Raw genomic sequence first — 20,711 nt, 5'->3', positions numbered from 1 at the left:
TACCAGTCTCCATCATGTAAAACAATATTGTTTGTTAGAATGATGTGAGCCATTCTCAGCAGCATCTGATTATGTTACAGATTGCTTACATTGCGTGAGTACCACGAGTATCTCTTAATGCCCCCCCACCAGATTCATGTTTGTTACAGATGTACAAGCTAATCACTTCAAAGCTTGAAAACATCAAGATATCCCTATCTCATTCAAAGTCTCTTTGTTTACCAAGTACGTGTTTGCTATTTTGTACATACGAAGTAAGATTTTGCACAGGGGTCTGTAGAAACATAACACATTTTGCACCATGTTCTCTGTTAGGAATCCATTGCTTGAGATAATTGGTTTGCCAAGTGGGAAGGAACCTGCCTTATGTATTTTTGGGCAAAACATAAATACATGAGTATCGAGGGCTACAGACCTTCAGCAATGAGTATTCATAGTCAGATATTAGACCACATTCCTTCCATTCCATAGGTTTAGCAATAATGCTTCTAGTATAGGTGGTATAGGATTATCTCTTTGTTTCTCATAGCAATTGTCCTCCTGCAGTTATTTATTTATTTTATTTATAAAAGTTGTATTTAGCGCAACCAAAATCCTGAAGGATAACAGAGCACTTTACAATATGAATGGGAGGAATAACAAAAATGCAGTATCAACATCCAAGCAGGTCAACGTATCCCTCTTAGTAAGAATTTGTTCATAAGGAATCGTTTAGCTTCCAATTTGAAAGCCTTCTTGAAGATATTCTGCGTACTTCCGGTGGAAGAGAGTTCCAAATCTTTGGTGCATTGCCAGAGAAGGCTCTGTGACAAGTTTTTTTTTTGTTCAGGATAAGTGGTTTCAGGAGGAAGGTAGTGGCACTTCTTCAGGCTCTAGAACCACAGGATAGTTGAAGCATTTGCGCAAGGTACCTGGGAGTATTGAAGTGAAGGGCTTTGTGAGCCAGAACAGCAATCTTTAAATGAATTCGAGCTTCGTAGGGTAGCCAATTGAGAGATTTTAGGACTGGGGATATATTATCGTATCTTTTGGTGCCTGTGACCAGTCTAACCGCTGCTTTCAGAGTTGACCATAGTGGTGCCAGGGTGTATTTGGGAAGGCCACAGAGAGTAGCGCAGCCGTAGTCAAGCCTCGGCAAGACAATCACTTGGACTACCTGCTTGAAATCCTTTAGTGGAAGGAAATGCTTGATATTTCTGAGTGACCTCAACAAATGGTTTGCTTCCTTACATACATTGCTGATATGATTTTTCATATTCAGGTGCTTATCCATGGTGACTCCGAGGGATTTGGCTGAGTCTACGATGAGAGGAGTGCAATTGAAAGCAGTGATGTGACTCAGCCATAGGTCTATCTTGGGGATGTGGTTCAGGGGGGGGATGAGCAGGAATTCTGTTTTGGAAGTGTTCAGCAGGAGGTGGCTCTCCGTTCCAGTTTTGAGTAGACGTTAGAGTAGTGTTTAGGGAGATGATGTTAGCCAAGCATGAGATTTTCAAATAGAGTTGCGTGTCGTCCGCATACATGTGGAAGAGAATGTTCAGAGAGTTTAATGAGTTAGCAAGAGGTTATAGGAGAAGGTTGAATAGGATGGGAGATAGGAGGGACCATTGAGTGACCCCCATGAGTACAGGAGAGGGCTGGGAGAGGGAGTGGTTTGCCTTTACTCTTTGTGATCTGTGATGCAGGAAAGACAAGAACCATTGTAACACCTGAACAGCAAAACCCATTCTATTTTGCAGGATGGATAGAAGGTTGTCATGATTAACAGTATCGAAAGCGGAGGAAAGCCAAGGACAATCAGGAGGCAGGATACGTTTTTGTTAAGCATTTTTAAAATGTCATCCATAACGTGGGTCGAATCAGTGCTGTGTCCCTTCCTGAAACCAGATTGATGTTGGTCTAGAAGTTGATAGTTCTCTATGTGAATGCAAAGTTGAAATTGGACACATTTTTCTAGAAGTTTGGCTAGGGTGGGGTTGGTGGAAATGGGGCAGAAATGATTGAGATCAGATTTGTCAGCATCAGGTTTTTTTAAAATAGGTGAAACCTGAGATGCTTTTAGGCAACTGGGGATCGTGCATTGTGAGAGACAAGCATTTACTATCCTTGTCCAGGTGGGGATAAGTGCATTCTTTATTTCTTTGAAGATAGCCGGGGGGCAAGGGGTCGCTGAAGTGGTTGGAGGGGTTGATATTCTGAAGAATCTTGTGGATGTCATTTTCACTAAAAGGGGTAAAAGTACCCCACTATGCGTTGTTCTTAGTGCACTTGGTGGTCAGTTTGTCCTTATCAAAGGGGTCAAAGGGGGATGCAGCACCTGATAGAGGCAATAGAGCTTTCTGAGAGTCGAGGTCAGCAGAGATGAGTCTTGATTTCTCCGAGAAGAAAGCAGCAAGATCATCGTATGAGGGTGGGCAGCCAGCACGTTCAGAGTGGTTTGGAAGTTGGTGGAGTATTTGTCTTTGGATCTCACCCATATAATCAAAAGGGTGACAATGTTGCCACCCAAATCCACTTCACATATTAGAATAATATCATCATCCTGTTGTTACTTTAGGATAAGTGTTTCTCTTCTACTGATATTGAATTGGTGACATTGAAAGAATCCATCCACATCAAATGTTGATTAATTAAGATTTGTTGTGACAAGGCAAGTCACACACAACTGAACCCCACAGTGCGACAGCATCAACTGAATCCCCTCAGGCTCCACATTCCATATGGAAGTCTCAAGAACATTCTTCTGTTAAAGCTACCCCAACATAAAAATACAACTCATCTTCCATTCATAAAAACAAATAACCTTTTTATATAACTACTTTTGTTTCTTATACAAGAATTTCTCCAAAATATTCTCATTTGAATGCATGTAATACAAGAGATATTAAAAATATCACATTTTGAAATAATGATGGTACAGATAATGTGTATACAAGTTACCTTACATATTCAGTGAGCCATGTCAGCCCTACTCTTTTCCTTTCTGGGTAAAGCCTCATGGTTTTCTCAACAGAAGCCAACCTTTTGGTTGCACACTGTTTTGCTAGGTGACAATGTTCAGTATTTATCCACTTGTCACCAGTGAAAGAATACATCCCCAGCAAATGTTGATTTATTAGGATTTATTTTGACAAGACAATTACACACAACTGAACCCCACAGTGCGTCGGCATCAAATGACTCATCTGGACCTCCACATTTCACATTGAATTTTGAAGTATATTCTTCTTTTAAAGCTACCCCAAAATAAGAATACAACAGAGAGTATCTACCATTTTGTGAGTGAGAGTCCTCGAGTTGATATAGGTTGTGGGAAGTTAGCCTGGTACATGCTGTCCACTAATTAAAGTGGGCACCTTATACCAGTTCATACAACCCTTATGGTGATTTAAAGGGTCAAAGACAACCTTAGAAAGCTATGCAACTGGTAGCTGTGGAGAGCAGCCTTCAGGCTGAGTCTTGAAGGAATGTTAAGCAGCTTGTTTTTCCAGAATGCAACCTTATATTATTGGTTAAATGAAAGGAGACCCACACAGTAGTTATAAAAATATGTATTTCTTGATATAACACTCTTTGAGCACAACACTGTATCCTCTGCAGGAAGATATTCACAAAGCAGACAATACTGTAGCACAGAAATAATCGTAAGTAGCACTAATACACAGTGGGCTCCAGGGGAGACCAAACCATATACTAACATAGTGGTATAAGACTCATGACTCAAGGCAAGACAGCGTCTAGAGGATGTAGAATCACTGGGACCCCAAAGAACCAACCATGGTGAGTAAGTAGGGACCTGACGGAGGAAGGGTGCTGTGTGGGAACACCACCGTGTGCGCAGTACAATTCTATGGGAGAGTTGCAATTGAGGTTTTAAACTTTAAGGACCCGTTTAGGTGGACTTTGAAGAAACCCTTAGGAGTTTGGAGAGCCACTCCACCCTTGAATACCATAGTGCCAGAGTTACCTATCTCAGGAAAGCCGGGTGCATAGGTATGAATTGGCATCGGAAACCTCAGTCGATCTCTATGGAGTACTTCGAAGAAGAGCCACTGCCGGAAAGAAGAAAAATGTATTTTGGATTCCAAAGGTAGAATCTTGATGAAGAGTGCCTGAAGGCGGAGGGGACAAAGGCTGGGTCACTCAGGAGTGACCAGGGGCTCGGTAGACGAATGCCCACGATGTTGAGTGATTCAGGTGCATTGAGGGGGTTCTTCACTCTGCAGCCACTGGGACCAAGAGATGTCGAAAACATCCAGGAGCCAGATACGAGATGTCCTATGAAGGATGTCGAGTGCTGAAGGGTCAGTGTCTGGTTGGATCACCAACAAGCCTTGGCAGTGGCAACCCAAGCAGATGGTCAAGAAAGGTTACGGTTCAGACCAGCAAGGTTCAGGCAAGGTTCAGGAGATTCACCAAACACAGGGGAGTCAGATCCAGCCTAGTGGTACAAGAGAAGCCCAAAAAATTCAGTGTTGACCCTCAAGAGGACCCACAGACCAGAGGCACAGGAATCACAAGGGGACCTCAAGCAGTCAGGAGTTCTTTGTAAGAAATAGTGCCAGAGGTTGAGGATACTCAGAGACCAGTGTACTTGTTTTGGAAATGCCAACAAGCATTTGCACTTGCACAAGTATGCAGGGGAGTAAGGTATTGCAGTCCTCAAAAGGGATTCTGCCCTCAAAATTGGTGAGAGGGCAGCTCGGATGCCGAGGGACTTGGAAACCCACCTCCTGTGTAGCTAGAGCCTTCGGAGCCTGTAGGAGCTTAGGAGCAGCAGACCAGTCAATCCTGATGTGGTGCCTGCAGTTGCAGGGGAGTGACTCTTACACGCCAAGGGAGATATCATCGATTATCCTTGATGCTCCAGAGGTCCTGCACGGAGCCTGTAGGATGCACGGGCAGAGACAATGCTTCAGACTGATTGGGAGACAAAGTTGGGCCCAAACAAAGTCCAGTGAAGTCCAGAGTGTCCAGATTGTCGAAGTTCAGTGGTTTCTGGTTCAGAATCTTATCCACTTCGAATCCTACAGCCAGGTAAGCCTTTTTGTACCCACAGGAGAGGGTTGGACAAATTCAGGGGACCCTCCCAGGGGAGGGTCTGGACAGTGGGGAGGTTTCTCCCATATTCTTTGTGTAGTGTCGCCCTAGAGCAGGAGCCATTAGCTCCCAAAACTAGTTTGAACTGGACAATGCACAGGGACACCAAATTTGCTCCTCATGCAAACTTTCTGTCACTGGCAAGCCAAGGGAGATATCATCGATTATCCTTGATGCTCCAGAGGTCCTGCACGGAGCCTGTAGGATGCACGGGCAGAGACAATGCTTCAGACTGATTGGGAGACAAAGTTGGGCCCAAACAAAGTCCAGTGAAGTCCAGAGTGTCCAGATTGTCGAAGTTCAGTGGTTTCTGGTTCAGAATCTTATCCACTTCGAATCCTACAGCCAGGTAAGCCTTTTTGTACCCACAGGAGAGGGTTGGACAAATTCAGGGGACCCTCCCAGGGGAGGGTCTGGACAGTGGGGAGGTTTCTCCCATATTCTTTGTGTAGTGTCGCCCTAGAGCAGGAGCCATTAGCTCCCAAAACTAGTTTGAACTGGACAATGCACAGGGACACCAAATTTGCTCCTCATGCAAACTTTCTGTCACTGGCAAGCGCACCCACCCAGGCCTAATACACTAAATCCTGCCTGGGACGTAGTCACACCTCCCTGTGACAGGATGCCTATTGTTCTGCCTTCTCCTGCTCAAGCATGGCTCAGAAAAAGACACACAATTGATGGACGGAAAGCAGAACAAATCAAAACATTCACCCCAGTCAAGGGATCTGGGTTAAATCCATCATTCTTTTGCTCACCATGCCACCCCAGTTTAGACCTGGCCATATGCAAATCAGTCTTGACCCTGTGCCTCATGGGAACAGTCCAGCCCAAACTGCTAAGCCAGGTACTTCCTGGACCGGAAACAAGCATCCTAGGACTGGTTTTGGGGTTTCACCCCTCTTCAGCCAGGATAGCTTGAATCCAGTGGCACAGTGAGCCCGGGACGCACGTCCAGCCATACACGGTGCACTTATGGTGAGGTAGCAAAAGAAACACAATTGATGGACGGAATGCAGAACAAATCAAAACATTCACCCCAGTCAAGAGATCTGGGTGAAATACATAATTTTTTTCCTCACCATGCCACCCAGTTTAGACCTGGCCATATGCAAATCTGCCTTGACCCTGTGCCTCATGGGAAAAGTCCAGCCCAACCTGCTAAGCCAGGCCCTTCCTGGACCGGAAACAAGCGTCCTAGGACCGGTTTCGGGGTTTCACCATTTCGTGTTACCTGTGCCCAATACGCACAAATGTATTAGAACTGTCAGACGTGCCGTAAATGGTAATCATTTCATCATTTTTTAAACTCCAGAAGAGGGCTCATTCTAATAAATTGGCCAGTGCCATCTTAACATGGTAAAAAATACCTCAATGCTGATATATTAGCATCCTCACATACACATTGTAAGCAATATCATAATGGCAATTCATGATAAGCCTAATCCATCAAATCAGAGATTAAAATTATTATTATTTCAACAATTATGCCCTGAACTAGTAGACATAGTGCAGAGACTTCTGTCAAGAAACATGGGGACTCCATATTGACGTAATCCTTCTGCTGCTTATGTCAAGTACCAACATTTCATCAATTAATAAACAATCGACCCCTTTTCATGAGGAGTTTTGCTTGATGTGAGAGTCTTGGCAAAGGGGCAACAAGGGAAAACTGCCAAAAATCATCTTGTTTTGTTTGCTGCAAGAGTTATACAAACTTTTTCATGAACTCACCACGCATGAGTGCATCACTTTGTGCGTATTGGACACAGGTAACACAAAGCGTTCATTTTCAGCATGGCTACACTCCTGTGCGAAGATGCACCCGTCCGCAAATGCACAGACTGTGGGTTTGTCCTCCTTGTATTGAGTCCTCGTCCTTTATACATCCTGTTTCTAGTGATGGTGTGGGCCTGCCTAGTCTGGCTTTTTCCTGGCATGGATTTGTCTTCCCCAGATGCTACTTTATTTTAGACTCTGTCCCAACTTGGACGTTAGTGCTTTTGGAGAATTTGTTGTTATCCCCCCTTCTTTCTCTTCAGTGGGTTTGTTATACAGAGTTTCTTGCATCTCCTGAGATGCCGTGAAAACCTTCACCCATTTAGTATTCTGAATATTATGCCTTTTGTGCTCTCTTTACTTAGTGTTTAATACGTCCTGCCCACAAACTCCTTCCATATGGACTTAGACCTATTCATTTAAACCATTGTCCATCATGGCGCCCGTGGACACGCGTCCTTTCTGCTTTGTCCTTTCTCTATTTCTGATACAGCTTGGGGGTGGGAGCCCAACTTCCAGGTCTCTGCAGCTCCACCGCAATTGTTTCCTCTGGTAGCATTTACTGTGCCCACCTCCAGGGATTGTCCGATCCCTTCACTTGTCCCTCCTTTATTTCCTGGATTTGTTATCTAAGAGAGAGTGGTCCCTTTCAGCTCTTTTTAGGTCTTGGACCGACATAATCAGCACATGCTCTGCTCTCGTCAAACGAGGCTTCTTGGAAATGATACGATTCCAGAAGCCGTTTCCCAGCTCTGCCTTTAGCTTTGATTTGTGTGTGTTGTTTGGCGTCACGAATTATGTGAAAGGCAGTGCAATTATTGCACCAAAAGCATGTCAATTCCTCATTGTTGCCACCTGTCTCCTTTTATCCATGCCCAGCAAGATTGGATCGCTTACTGGCGGCAGGAGACAGTCTATCCTAATCAGCCGCTACACACTTTTTTGTTACCATTCGCCTTTGACAAAGTCAGCCGCATGTTTATTTTTGCATCGCACTGCACGATGCAATTATAAACAAGCGTCTGCCTTTGCCAAAGCCGAGAGCTTGTTCAGAGAAGGTGCGATGCTGGGATAGAGCCTGGAAGGGCAGCAGGAGTTTAATGAATTAGCCGATGATTATGGAAATGCATATACTTTTCTACAATCATCGACTAATTAATTAATTCCATCTTCCACTTAAAATTCCATTGCTTCCATGTGCCACACTGTGCTTTGAAACAACTTCATGAGTTCTGGCAAGACCATGCTTTGTTGACCTGCAGTTAGAGGTAGGCGTTTGTTTAGGGTTTCACAACGTAGCACAATATTGCTTCTAGACGCTACATTATGCAGCACAACACTGCCTCTGGTGAGATGTTACTGGTGCGTAAAAATAATAATGGGAGGAGAGGGTAGGTGGAAATGAATGCATGAATGATGTAGGTGACTGCCGCTTGAATTAACTGCACAATGCAAAATCTGTTTGTTAGTCCCTTCCATGTGCCACACTGTGCATTGAAACAACTTCAAGAGTCCTGGCAAGACTATGCTTTGTTGACATGTGGTTAGAGGTGGGTGTTCAATTAAGGTTTCACAACGTAGCACAATATTGCTTCTATGCGCTAGACTGACACTGAATGACTGACACTGACTGACACTGACGGACTGACACTGACTGGCTGACACTGACTGACACTGACTGACACTGACTGACTGATACTGACTGTAGGAGAGTAGGGTCTGCTTCCTGTGGTTACCCCCACTTTTTGCTGCGATTCTCTGTTTTTTTTTTTTACATTAGTGTGGCTGTGGACCTGCTAATCAGGCCCACAGCCCAGCTGTTCTGTCTTTAAATTGATACCATTTACTTTAGGTACATATCAGATTGGTTGATGGACCTCCCTTGTAAGCTCCTGTATAGTGTACCATAGGTACCCAGGGCATAGGTGCACCCTAGGCCTACCAGTGGCTGCAGCATGTATTGTGCCACCCCTGCCTTCCACATTGACACCACAGGTCTGTACACACAGCCTGGGTAAGGTGGTGTAATCACCCCTTACTTAGATATAGTATACCTATATCTATATAGACATATAGACACATATACACCTATAAGTCACTCCTATGGCAGATCTATGCACCCGGCTTCCGTGGGTGAGGTAATACAAGTAGTCTGGTAGTCTCAAGGGTATTGGTCCTCCTAGTGTCTAAGTCTAAAAGGGTTACATTGTAGTTCATTTAGAAGTGTCCTTAAATTGTAAAATTGTAATTTGTTTGTTTCCCATAGAAAGTCAAGGGTAACCCGCGTCTGTGTTTAGACACTGCATGCGTCTCCCGTGGGCCTCCTGAATCCTAACCTTTGGTTGTCCTGAGTAGCCTCAGCGATTCCACAGGCCACAGGCCTGCTTTCTATGTCCCACGTGGTTCTTATACCACTATTTTAGTATATGGTTTGTGAGGCCCCTAGTGCAAAATGTACACTGTGCAACTTATCGTATGCTAATTAAGTTCCTTGTATTGTACTTTTACCTCTGACTTCATAAAGAGTCCAGAGGGGTTGTTTTTAGAATAAATACATATATATATAATATATACCTTGTGTGGTGTGCTTTCATTTGGTACTCAAGAGATTATAATTGGGAAAACAACTAGCTTAACACCTTGCCTGCGGCGTCGATTCTCCCCCGGTGCTGAAAATTCCATTCGTGGGTGTGGTCACGACGGAATGTTCCGTCATAAGAACAGCGCGACCGATGCTCATGATGGAACCGTTCTGCCATGAGCATCGAAGGGGTAAATTTGCTCTCTGAAGTCTTAGCCTGAAGACTGCTCGCCATTGCTACCCCTAGGATAGCTTTCTATAAGGTTGACTTTACAACCACCATCAATAAGGGTTGATTAGACTGGTGCAAGTTGCCCACTAGAACTAGTGGACATCATATGCCAGGCTAATTTCTCACATTGGTGTGCAGTGCATGGGATACAAGCTTGCATTATTTTACCAAATAATCTTGAAAATATCATTTGAAAAATCACATCAAGGTACCTGTAGGTACATACGAATCAAGACTTATAATACATAAGTTCTACTGAACTTAGAAGTTGTAGGTGGTAAGGGCTTAGCACACCCTGACCACAACTTCTAGAGAGGTTTTAGTAGGAAACAAGTAGTTTAGGTAGTGCACATACCACACTTCACTATTCAAGTCCTTATGGGCAGGAGCTGGTGTTTCTCTGACAGATGTCAGCAGAGAGCAGACATCTATATATGACACATTCACATTCCGAGACTTAAGGGGATTATGTGTCACAAGGAAATTAAGGCAAGGACATAGTTCAACCACCTAACACCTCATAGATATCCTGGTGGCAGAGGACTTAGCAAAATAATCAGATCCAGATACCCTAGGTAGTGGGGAGGGCTGCCACTCCTCATTTGAGGAGGATCCAAGTGGGGCACCCCACCAGGATTCTGAGGAGGAGAAAGGTGCAGACCAGAAACTGGTTGATGAACCAGACCTGGGAGAGACAGGACTAACTGGAGATGGCCATGAGGGTCACTTCTTCATTCCACCAGGTAGGCCTACTGGTGAACCTAGAAGACAGAGATCTCACTCAGGTGAATCTCACCATTCTGGTTCATCAATAAGGTCCTCTGCCTCATCTCAATAGAAGAGAGCCTGAAGCTAGAATTAAAGAAGTCAAGCTAGGATCCAGAGGCAACAAGTTGCCCTGGAAAAAAAGACCCTAGCTCTTGAAAAAGAGAGAAAATTGTGTGAGCTAGAGCCAATTGGTGGCAGCATAATCTCTAGTGGTAGGGATAGGTCTTATGACCATAGAAACCTAAACAAGATTGTCCCTCCCTATCAGATTGGGGGTGACATCCACAAGTGGATAACTGCTTTGGAGAGGACCTGCAAAGTACAGCAGGTACCCCAGAGTCAGTGGGCCAGTGGGCAGTAATCTTGTGGCTCTCCTTAGCAGACAAAGAAGGAGAAAAGCTCCTCACTGTTAGAGAAGAGGATGCTGACAACTACACTGTCCTGAAGAGTGTTCTAATAGATGGGTTTAGCCTAACCACTGAGCAGTATAGTTTGCTGTTCATAGATACCCAAAAGACACAGACTCAGGACTGGACAGATTTTGTAGATTGTGCTACTAAGGCTCTGGAAAATTGGTTACTGGGCAGTAAAGTTAGTGACTTTTCAGGATTGTATAAACCGATTATGAGAGAACAGATTCTTAATAATTGTCAGAACCAGTTATTGCATCAACACCTGGTTGACTCTGATTTGACATCTCCACAAGAATTGGATAAAAGGGCAGACACATGGGTCAGAACTAGGGTGAAGCAGATGGTACAGAACCAATGTGGTGACCAGAAGTAGCCAGACCAAAAGGGTGGGGAAAAAGTAAAAGACCAGAAGTCTTCTCAAGGTCCCAAAAAGCATCTAATGGTGGGGGTTCCCAACAATCTAAAAAGAAAGAAGGCCAAAAGAAACCATGGTGCAAATTTTGTAAAAGTAATACTCACTGGACCAGTATTTGCACCAAAAAGGAGACAGCTCCAGTCACCATTGCCCCTAAGGCAACTGTTCCCCCTAGTTCAGCTACAAGTGGTGGTTCTCAACAGAAGGGTGTAGTAGGGTTAACCCTGGGAACTGAGATGGACTCTGGCCTAGTCAGAGTACCAACTCATGCTGTTTTGATCTGTGATGGAGGCATGGATATGTCTTTCCTTGTGAGTCCCAATAACTTGGACAAGTACAGAAAAACTCCTTTAGTCAAGGAAAAGGAGGTGCAGGCCTACAGGGACACAGGGCCTAGTGTCACCATGGTGATAAGTGACTTTATGGACCCTGGACAGATCTTACAAGGTGAAATTTACCTAGTGACCAACGCTAGCAATGTCACTACTGCACACAGTATGGCAGTTGTGAATTTCTCCTGGGGAGGGGTAACTGGCCTTAAGAAGGTTGTTGTTAATTCAGACCTCCCTGTAGAATGTTTGCCTGACAATGACCTAGAGACTTCAGCTTGGTCTGAAGTGGAGTTTAGGACACATGCAGAAATGTTGGGCATATCAGCACATGTTCTTGCTGTGAGGTCACAGGTTAAACATTGCAATACTGAACAGGTACTGGATTCTGGAATAATGGACCAGTTGCTTCCTCGGAAAAGGAGCAGTAGGGTTACGGCAGTGCCTTCCCCCCTGCCTCAGGATGAGGATCAGCCTTCTGAAGAAGCTGATTGTGAGCCCCGAGAAGGAACTGTCCTAGAAGAGCTTGAGCCTGATTAAGTTGAGTTTCTTGGGACAGGGGGACCTTCTAGGGCAGATCTGAGCCAGGCGCAGTTGGACTGACCTTCTCTTGAACCCCACAGACAGCAAGCTGCTGCTGAGGCTGCAGGGAATGCAAGTGGAACCCATAAGGTTTACTGGGATGAAGGGCTCCTGTATTCAGAGGGTAGAGACCCCAATCCTGGTGCTTTCAGGATGTTGGTCATTCAGGGACTTCCTTTTGACACTAGCCCATGATATTCTCCTTGCAGGACATCTTGGCCAGAACAAGACTTGGGACAGGCTTGTTCCACATTATCACTGGCCCCACATGTCAGAAGACGCCAAGGAGTTTTGTCACTTCTGTGTGACCTGCCAAGCCAGTGGCAAAGCAGAGACCACAACAAAGGCCCCCCTTATGCCACTACCTGTGGTGGGGGTTCCCTTTGAAAGAGTTGGGATAGACATTGTTGGACAAATGGATCCCCAAACAGCCTCTGGGCACAGGTTCATTCTGGTGGTAGTGGATCATGCCACCAAATACCCAGAAGCTATTCCACTTAGGACCACTACAGCACCTTTTGTGGCAAGAGCCCTTTTGGGAGTATTCTCAAGAGTGGGAGCATAGGTGTCTTTTAGTGTCGGGTTTCGTCGTCGTTTTCAATGGAGAGCTGCAAAGAAGTGCTGCAAGTGACCAGAGGAAAAGTGTCCGGATGGATGCAAGGGTGGATCGAAGATCTGTAGAACCTGAAAGCAGAAAGGACAGAGTCTGGGTCACTAGCCAGTGACCTGGGCGGCGATAGAAAGATGCCACTAGATATCGAGTGATTTCAGGTGAAGATATGAAGATTGTCTCTTCAGCCACGGACACCAGGAGGTGTCGATGACAACCAGGAGCTGGATTCAAACTGTCCCACAAAGGATCTAGTTGACTGCAGTTTCGCTATCCAAATTTGACCCAACAAGCCTTGGTAAATGCAACCCATGCAAGATGTCAAGATTGGCTTTGGTGCAGACCAGCAAGGTCTGAGAAACTTCTCCTTTGTGGAGAAGTTGGAGCAAGCCTGGAGCAACCAGGAAAGCAAGTTAGATTCAAAAGAAAGTCTTTGGGGGGGCTCTCTAGCCAACAGACTAGGAACCATGAAGATCATCAAGCTGAAATGCAAAAGTGGGGCCCACAGGTCACTCGTGGAGTGGGCACCTCTGAGCTTCAGTGCAAATAGTTCACGGGTCAGGAGCTTCAAGCACCTCAATGCACGATTTCGAGTTACCTCAGGAAGTGGTTGCAGATTACAAAATGCAGGATGTCCTGGAGTTCTGGTCCCACATCTATTGCGTCCGCCACGGGTCTCAGCTTTGCTGTGTGCAAAGGTCGTGGTCAGCGATGTCTGGAAGTCCATGTCTTGTGTCGCAGAATCTTTGGGATCTTGTGGGAGCATTGAAAATTCAGATGGGCAAAGTTGCTGTTGGTGCCTGTTTGAACAGGGTGGTCACTCCTTGACCACAAGGGAGATGTCTTCCATCTTCCAGTCGAAATGGAATGTCAAAGGTCCAGGATTTAGGTTTCAAAGTTTCGCTCAGGGTAATCTAAAGTCCTAGTGACTGGCTTCCTATACATATACTAAGTTTAGGGGCTGGACTACTCTTAAGGTCCCTTCTATGGGTGGACCTGGGAAGGGGGTGTTTACACCCCTTTCCCTTTGTCCAGTTTCAAACCAGAGCTGGGGCAGAGTGCCCCAGCGACCGGTTTGAACTGATAAATGCATGGAGCACCTTGTGTGCCCCAGGCAGTGTCTGGAAAGCATTCACTGAATGCAGCCCTCTTTGCCCCAATACACAAAAACCTGTCTGGGTAGGTGCCAGCACCTCCTTGGACAGGAAACTATTGTCCAGGCATCCCCTGCCAGATTTTCGTCCAGTAACAGGAGGTCAGACTTGTGTCTGTGGCAGCAGCATCCATTTTGTGATGCTGAAGCTCTGTTTAACTTTAACCGGGTAAACCAGTAACTACATGTCTTCTCCCTCTAGAAGGGTGGGGGAAGGGTAGTATTCCAAAGTCTTTGACACCTTACACGACATGTTTTGATAAAGCCAAACAAAAGTTAGCATCAACCGCGAGGATTAAAATGCCCTTAAGAGTATATGGTATTGCTATATCATAGAACAGCTATAAGGAGATGGTTCCGAAAGCTGCAGAGGGGCTCAGCTCATGCTAGGGCATCCTCTCACATAAAACCAAGCACTCTGCCTCCAGGATTGTTAAGGCCTGATCTATGGGAGTGAGTTATAGGTATATATTTCTTTATATGTATATATAGATATAGGTATACCATAGTAAGCAGACCCTACTCTCCTATACAACGCCCCAAACGCATGGACATTAAACAAATCTTGACCAGTTGAGTCTTCATGTTCTAAGTGGAAATATCTGGAGAGTCCACCTGCATTGGCATGGTTACTTCCAGGTCTGAGTTCCACTGTAAAGTCCATCTCCTGTAGGGAAATGGACCACCTGAGCAATTTCGGATTTTCACCCTTCATCTGTTTTAGCCACAAGAGGGGCTTATGTTCTGTCTTAACTTTGAAGTGATTACCAAACAAGTTTGGCCTCAGCTTCTTCAGGGCCCAAAACACAGCAAAGACCTCCCTCTCAATAGCTGACCAACGTTTCTCTCTAGGGGTCAGCCTTCTGCTAATAAAAGCTACTTGCTGGTTTTGACCATCTTTATTCAATTGTGACAGCACAGCCCCTACCCCCAACTCGGAAGTATCTATTTGAACAATGAATTCTTTGGAGCAGTCTGGACTTGGAATTTGTGCAGTGCACATGGCCTGCTTCAGGTCATCAAATGCCTTTTGACAGCTGACGATCCACTCAACTTTCTTAGGCATTTTCTTGGAAGTTAAGTCATTAAGGGGTGTCACTATGGAACCATACCCCTTGACAAATTTCCTGTAATACCCAGTCAGGCCCAAGAAAGCTCTGACCTGAGTCTGGGTGGTTGGAGCAGTCCAGTCCATTATAGTCTGGATCTTGCTCTGCAATAGTTGAACCTGACTTCCACCTACAAGGTGGCCCAGGTATACAACCTGACTCTGCCCTATCTGGCACTTGGGTAAACTTGATAGTTAGGCCTGCCTTTTGCAGGGCCTCCAAAACATTTTTCAGGGTGATCAGGTGGATCAGGTGATCTTCCCAGGCGGAGCTAAAGACAGCCATATCATCAAGATAAGCTGCACAGTAGTCATCCAGGCCTGAGACGACTTGGTTTCACCAAATGTGGCAGGTGCATTTATCAGACCAAAGAGCATTACCACAAACTTATAATGTCCACCAGGGGTTGGAAATGCTGTCTTTGGCTTTGCATCATCAGTTAGTCTGACCTGCCAGTAGCCAGCTGTCAGGTCAAATGTGGTAAAAAATTTGGCAGATGCCAATCTGTCTATGAGCTCATTTGCCCATGGGTAATGGATGGGCATCTCTCCTAGTGACAGCATTATGATCTCTGTAGTCCACACAAAACCTCATCTCTCTCTTACCACCCTGGGTGTGAGGTTTTGGCTCAAGGACTACTGGACTGGCCCAAGGGCTATCTGAGGGATCAATCACTCCCAGTTCCAACAATTTCTGGACTTCTGCACTGATACAGTCCCTGACATGATCAGGTTGCCTGTAATTCTTATTTATAACAGGCAGACTGTCCCCAGTGTCCACTTCATGAGTGCACCAGGTAGTCTGACTTGGAGTCAGTGAAAACATGTGTCTGTATACCTGCAGAACTTGTCCACAGTCACTCTCTTGGTGGTCAGTAAGGCTGCCTGCCAAGGCTACACCATCAACTGAACCATCATCAGGGTTCTTAGAGAGCAGGTCTGGGAGAGGGTCACTTTCTTCCTCCTGTCCTTCATCAGTGCCATGAGCAAGCCCATGTCTGCCCTGTCAACATATTATTTCAGTCTGTTGACATTAAGCACCCTGTGGGGGCTCCAGGGAGTTCCAAGATCAACCAAATAGTTGACTTTTCCCTTCAGTTCAACAATAGTGTGGGGTCCACTCCACTTGTCTTGGAGAGCTGCTCGGGCCACTGTCTCCAACACCCACACTTTCTGTCCTGACTGGTAAACAGTCAGTACATCCTTTTGGTCATGCCGGACCTTTTGCAATTCCTGACTTGCCTCAAGGTTTTTGGATGCCTTTTTCATGTACTCTGCCAACCCGGGAGCGGAGACTAAGTACATAGTCCACAATGTCTTGCTTGGGAAGTTTGAGAGGTAACTCCCATCCTTCTTTCACCAGACAAAGGGGTCCTCTTACAGGATGCCCGAAAAGAAGTTCAAAAGGGCTGTAGCCAACCCCCTTCTGTGGGACCTCTCTATAAGCAGAAAAAAGGCAGGGTAGCAGGACATCCCATCTCCGCCTGAGCTTTTCTGGGAGATCCTTGATCATACTCTTTAAGGTCTTATTGAATCTTTCTACTAGACCATTGCACTCTGGGTGATAGGGTGTGGTGAACTTATAATTCACTCTACACTCCTTCCACATTGCAGTTAAGTAAGTAGACATGAAGTTTGCACCTCTATCTGATACAACCTCCTTAGGGAAACCCACTCTTGAGATAACTCCCAGGAGGGCTCTTGCCACAACAGGTGCTGTAGTGGTCCTAAGGGGGATAGCTTTTGGGTATCTGGTGGCATGATCCACTACCACCAGAATAAACCTGTGCCCAGAGGCTGTTTGGGGATCCATTTGTCCAACAATGTCTACCAACTCTTTCAAAGGGAACCCCCACCACAGGTAGTGGTATAAGGGGGGCCTTTGTAGTGCTCCCTGCTTTGCAACTGGCTTGGCACGTCACACAGGAGCGACAAGACTCCTTGGTGTCTTTTGACATGTGGGGCCAGTGAAAATGTGGAACAAGCCAGTCTCAAGTTTTGTTCTGGCCAAGATGTCATTCAAGGGGAATGTCAAATGTATGACCAACCTCCTGCAAGCACCAGGCTTGGGGTCTCTACCCTCTGAATACAGGAGACCTTCATCCCAGTAAACCTTATGGGTTCCACTAGCATTCCCTGCAGCCTCAGAAGCAGCTTGCTGTCTGAGGGGTTCAAGAGAAGGGCAGTCCAACTGCGCCTGCCTCAGATCTGCCCTAGAAGGTCCCCCTGTCCCAAGAAACTCAACCTGAACAGGCTCAAGCTCTTCTAGGACAGTTCCTTCTTGGGGCTCACAATCAGCTTCCTCGGAAGGCTGATCCTCATCCTGAGGCAGAGGGGAAGGCACAGCCTTAACCATACTGCTCCTTTTCCTGGAAGGCAACTGGTCCATTATTCAGCGTTGCAATTTTTGGCCTGTGACCAGGTCACAGCAAAAACATGTGCTGATATCCCCAACATTTCTGCATGTGTCCTAAACTCCACTTCAAACCAAGCTGAAGTCTCTAGGTCATTGCCAAAAAAACATTCTACAGGGAAGTCTGAACTAACAACAACCTTATTAAGACCAGTTACACCCCCCCCAGGAGAAATTCACAACTGCCATACTGTGTGCAGTAGTGACATTGCTAGCATTGGTCACTAGATATTTTTCACCTAGTATGATCTGTCCAGGGTCCACAAAGTCAGGTATCACCGTGGTGACAGTAGCCCCTGTTTCCCTGTAGGCCTGAGCCTCTTTTTAATTGACTAAAGGAGTTTTTCTGTACTTGCCCAAACTATTGGAACTCACAGCGAAGGACATTACCAGGCCTCCATCACAGATCAAAACAGCTTGAGTTGGTACTCTGACTAGGCCAGAGTCCATCTCAGTTCCCAGGGTTAACCCTACTACACCCTTCTGTGAGTACCACCACTTGAAGCTGAACTAGTGGGAACAGTTACTTTAGGGCCAATGGTGGCTCTCCTTTTGGTGCAATCACTGGTTCAGTGAGTATTACATTTACAATCTTTGCACCATGGTTTCTTTTGACCATCTTTCTTTTTAAATTATTGGGAACCCCCCCCCCCATTAGAATCTAAATGAACAAGTTACAAATTTACAATTTAAGGACACTTCTAAATAAACTACGATGGATCCCTTTTGGAATTAGACACTAGGAGGATCAATACCCTCGAGACTACCAGAGTACTCGTGTTACCTCACCCACGGAAGCCGGGTGCATAGGTCTCTTTTGGTGTTGGCTTTCGTCGTCAATTTCAATGGAGATCTGCAAAGAAGTGCTGCAGACGACCAGAGGAAAAGTGTCCGGGTGGATCCAAGGGTGGATTGAAGATCTGTAGAACCTGAAAGCAGAAGGGACAGAGTCTGGGTCACTTGCCACTGACAAGGGTGGCGATTGGAAGATGCCACAATATGTCGGGTGATTTCAGGTGAGAATGTGAAGCTTGTCTCTTCAGCCACGAGGACTAGGAGGCGTTGATGACAAACAGGAGCTGGATTCAAGCTGTCCCACAAAGGATCTAGTTTACTGCTGTGTCGGTATCCAGGTTAGACCCAACAAGCTTTGGCAAACACAACCCATGCAGGAAGTTAAGATGGGCTTTGGTGCAGACGAGCAAGGTCTGAGGAACTTCTCCTTTGCAGGCAAGTTGTAGCAAGCCTGGAGCAACCAGTAAAGCAAGTTAGATTCAAAGAAAAGTCTTCGGAGTGCTCACTACCCAACGGGCAAGGAACTGCAAAGACACATCAAGCAGAAATGCAAAAGCGGGGCCCACGAGACACTCGTGGAGTGGGGTCCTCTGAACTTCAGTGCAAATGATGCTCAGGGTAGGGACTTCAAACACCCCAATGCACAACTTCGATATACCTTGTGAAGTAGGTGCAGCTTGCAAAATGCAGGATGTCTAGGAGTTCCGGTCCCACACCTCTCATGTTCGCCACGGGTCTCAGCTTTGCTTTAAGCAAAGGTTGGGGTCAGAGATTTCTGGAAGTCCATGTCATGTGTCACAGATTCATCGGGATCCACGGGAGCCTCAAAAATGCAGACCGGCAATGTTGCAGCTGGTGCCTGTCTGAACAGGGTGGTCGCCCCTTGACCACAGGGGAGATATCTTCCTTCTTACAGTCGAAATGGAATGCTGAAGGTCCAGGATATATATTTCAGAGTTTCGTCCACAGTAATCTAATGTCCTAAAGTTCTAGGGACTAGGATCCTATACTTATACTAAGTTTAGGAGTTTGACTAACTTTAAGGTCCCTCCTATGGGTGGACCTGGGGTGAGGGTGGTTACACCCCTTCCCCTTCGTCCAGTGTTGCGCCAGAGCTGGGGCTGAGTGCCCCAGCAACCGTTTTGAACTGGGAAATGCATGGAGCACCTAGTGTGTCCCAGGCAGTGTCTGGAAAGCATTCACTGAATGCAGCCCTCCCTGCCCCAATACACTAAAGCCTGTCTGGGGTGGTGCCAGCACCTCCCTGGACAGGAAACCTATTGTCCATGGCCTCCCCTGCCAGGGTTTCATCCAGCAGTAGGAGGAGTCAATTTTGTGATGCTGAGGCTCTATTTAACTTTAACCGGGTAAAGCAGTAACTACATGTCTTGTCCCTCTAGAATGGTGGACTGCGACCCCCGCCACCAGAACTGGTGGGGGGGGGGGTAGTATTCCAAAGTGTTTGACAGCTTACACGACATGTTTTGATGAAGCCAAACCAAAGTTACCATTAACCGCGAGGATTATAATGCACTTAATAGTATATGGCATGGCTATATCATGGAACAGCTATAAGGAGATGGTTCCGAAAGCTGCAGAGGGGCTCAGCTCATGCTAGGACACCATCTCACATAAAACCAAGCACTCTGCCTCCAGGATTGTTAAGGCCTGCCATAGGAGTGACTTATAGGTGTATATGTGTCTGACACCTGTTGAGGGAGGAGAGTATGCCTTCCAGGACCTGGCTATATCTGTCTTGAACAGGGTGAGGCATGACAGCGCAAACTTCCCTCACGACCTACTAACTTATACAAATCACAACATTTCTACTTTTGATAAAAGTTGTCAACACAAGGTGGTTACTTTTTCATTTAAGTTTTTTTATTATTTATTTTTTGTTATTTCTTTATATTATTCTTATTAGATTTGGAACATTATTTTACAAAAAACACATATGATTCAGCATTTGAACAATTAATATACAGATACCATACAGAGAAAACAAAAACCTAATACATATTTATCAAAAAATCATACACACACTTTCATACAATCAACATTCACTCTTGATTCTGTATCGGAGGGATCACAAGTTGTTGTGTGATTAAATACGCAGGGTCGACGCGTTTCGGTGGGATAGGACCACCTTCCTCAGGACCTCTTAGCAGAATACCCGATCTTTCCCAAGAATAATATGTACTCTGTATAGATATCTGTAATAATAAATAACATTGAATGTAACTGTTACATTATATCAATTTTATATTATTTCATATCTCAAACATATATTCTATCATTTCTACAGTTGTAACTCTAGTTCCTATTTTCAATTCATTTCTTTCTAGCTTTTGTCATTATGCTCCGCTTAACTGCAACATAGCACAAATATCTTAACACAGGTATTTATAATAGATTACCGGGCAAGGAAAGTGC

Source organism: Lissotriton helveticus, chromosome 8 (genome assembly GCF_964261635.1).
Source record: "Lissotriton helveticus chromosome 8, aLisHel1.1, whole genome shotgun sequence".
NCBI classification, from domain to species: domain Eukaryota; kingdom Metazoa; phylum Chordata; class Amphibia; order Caudata; family Salamandridae; genus Lissotriton; species Lissotriton helveticus.
This window is presented reverse-complemented; position numbering follows the sequence as displayed.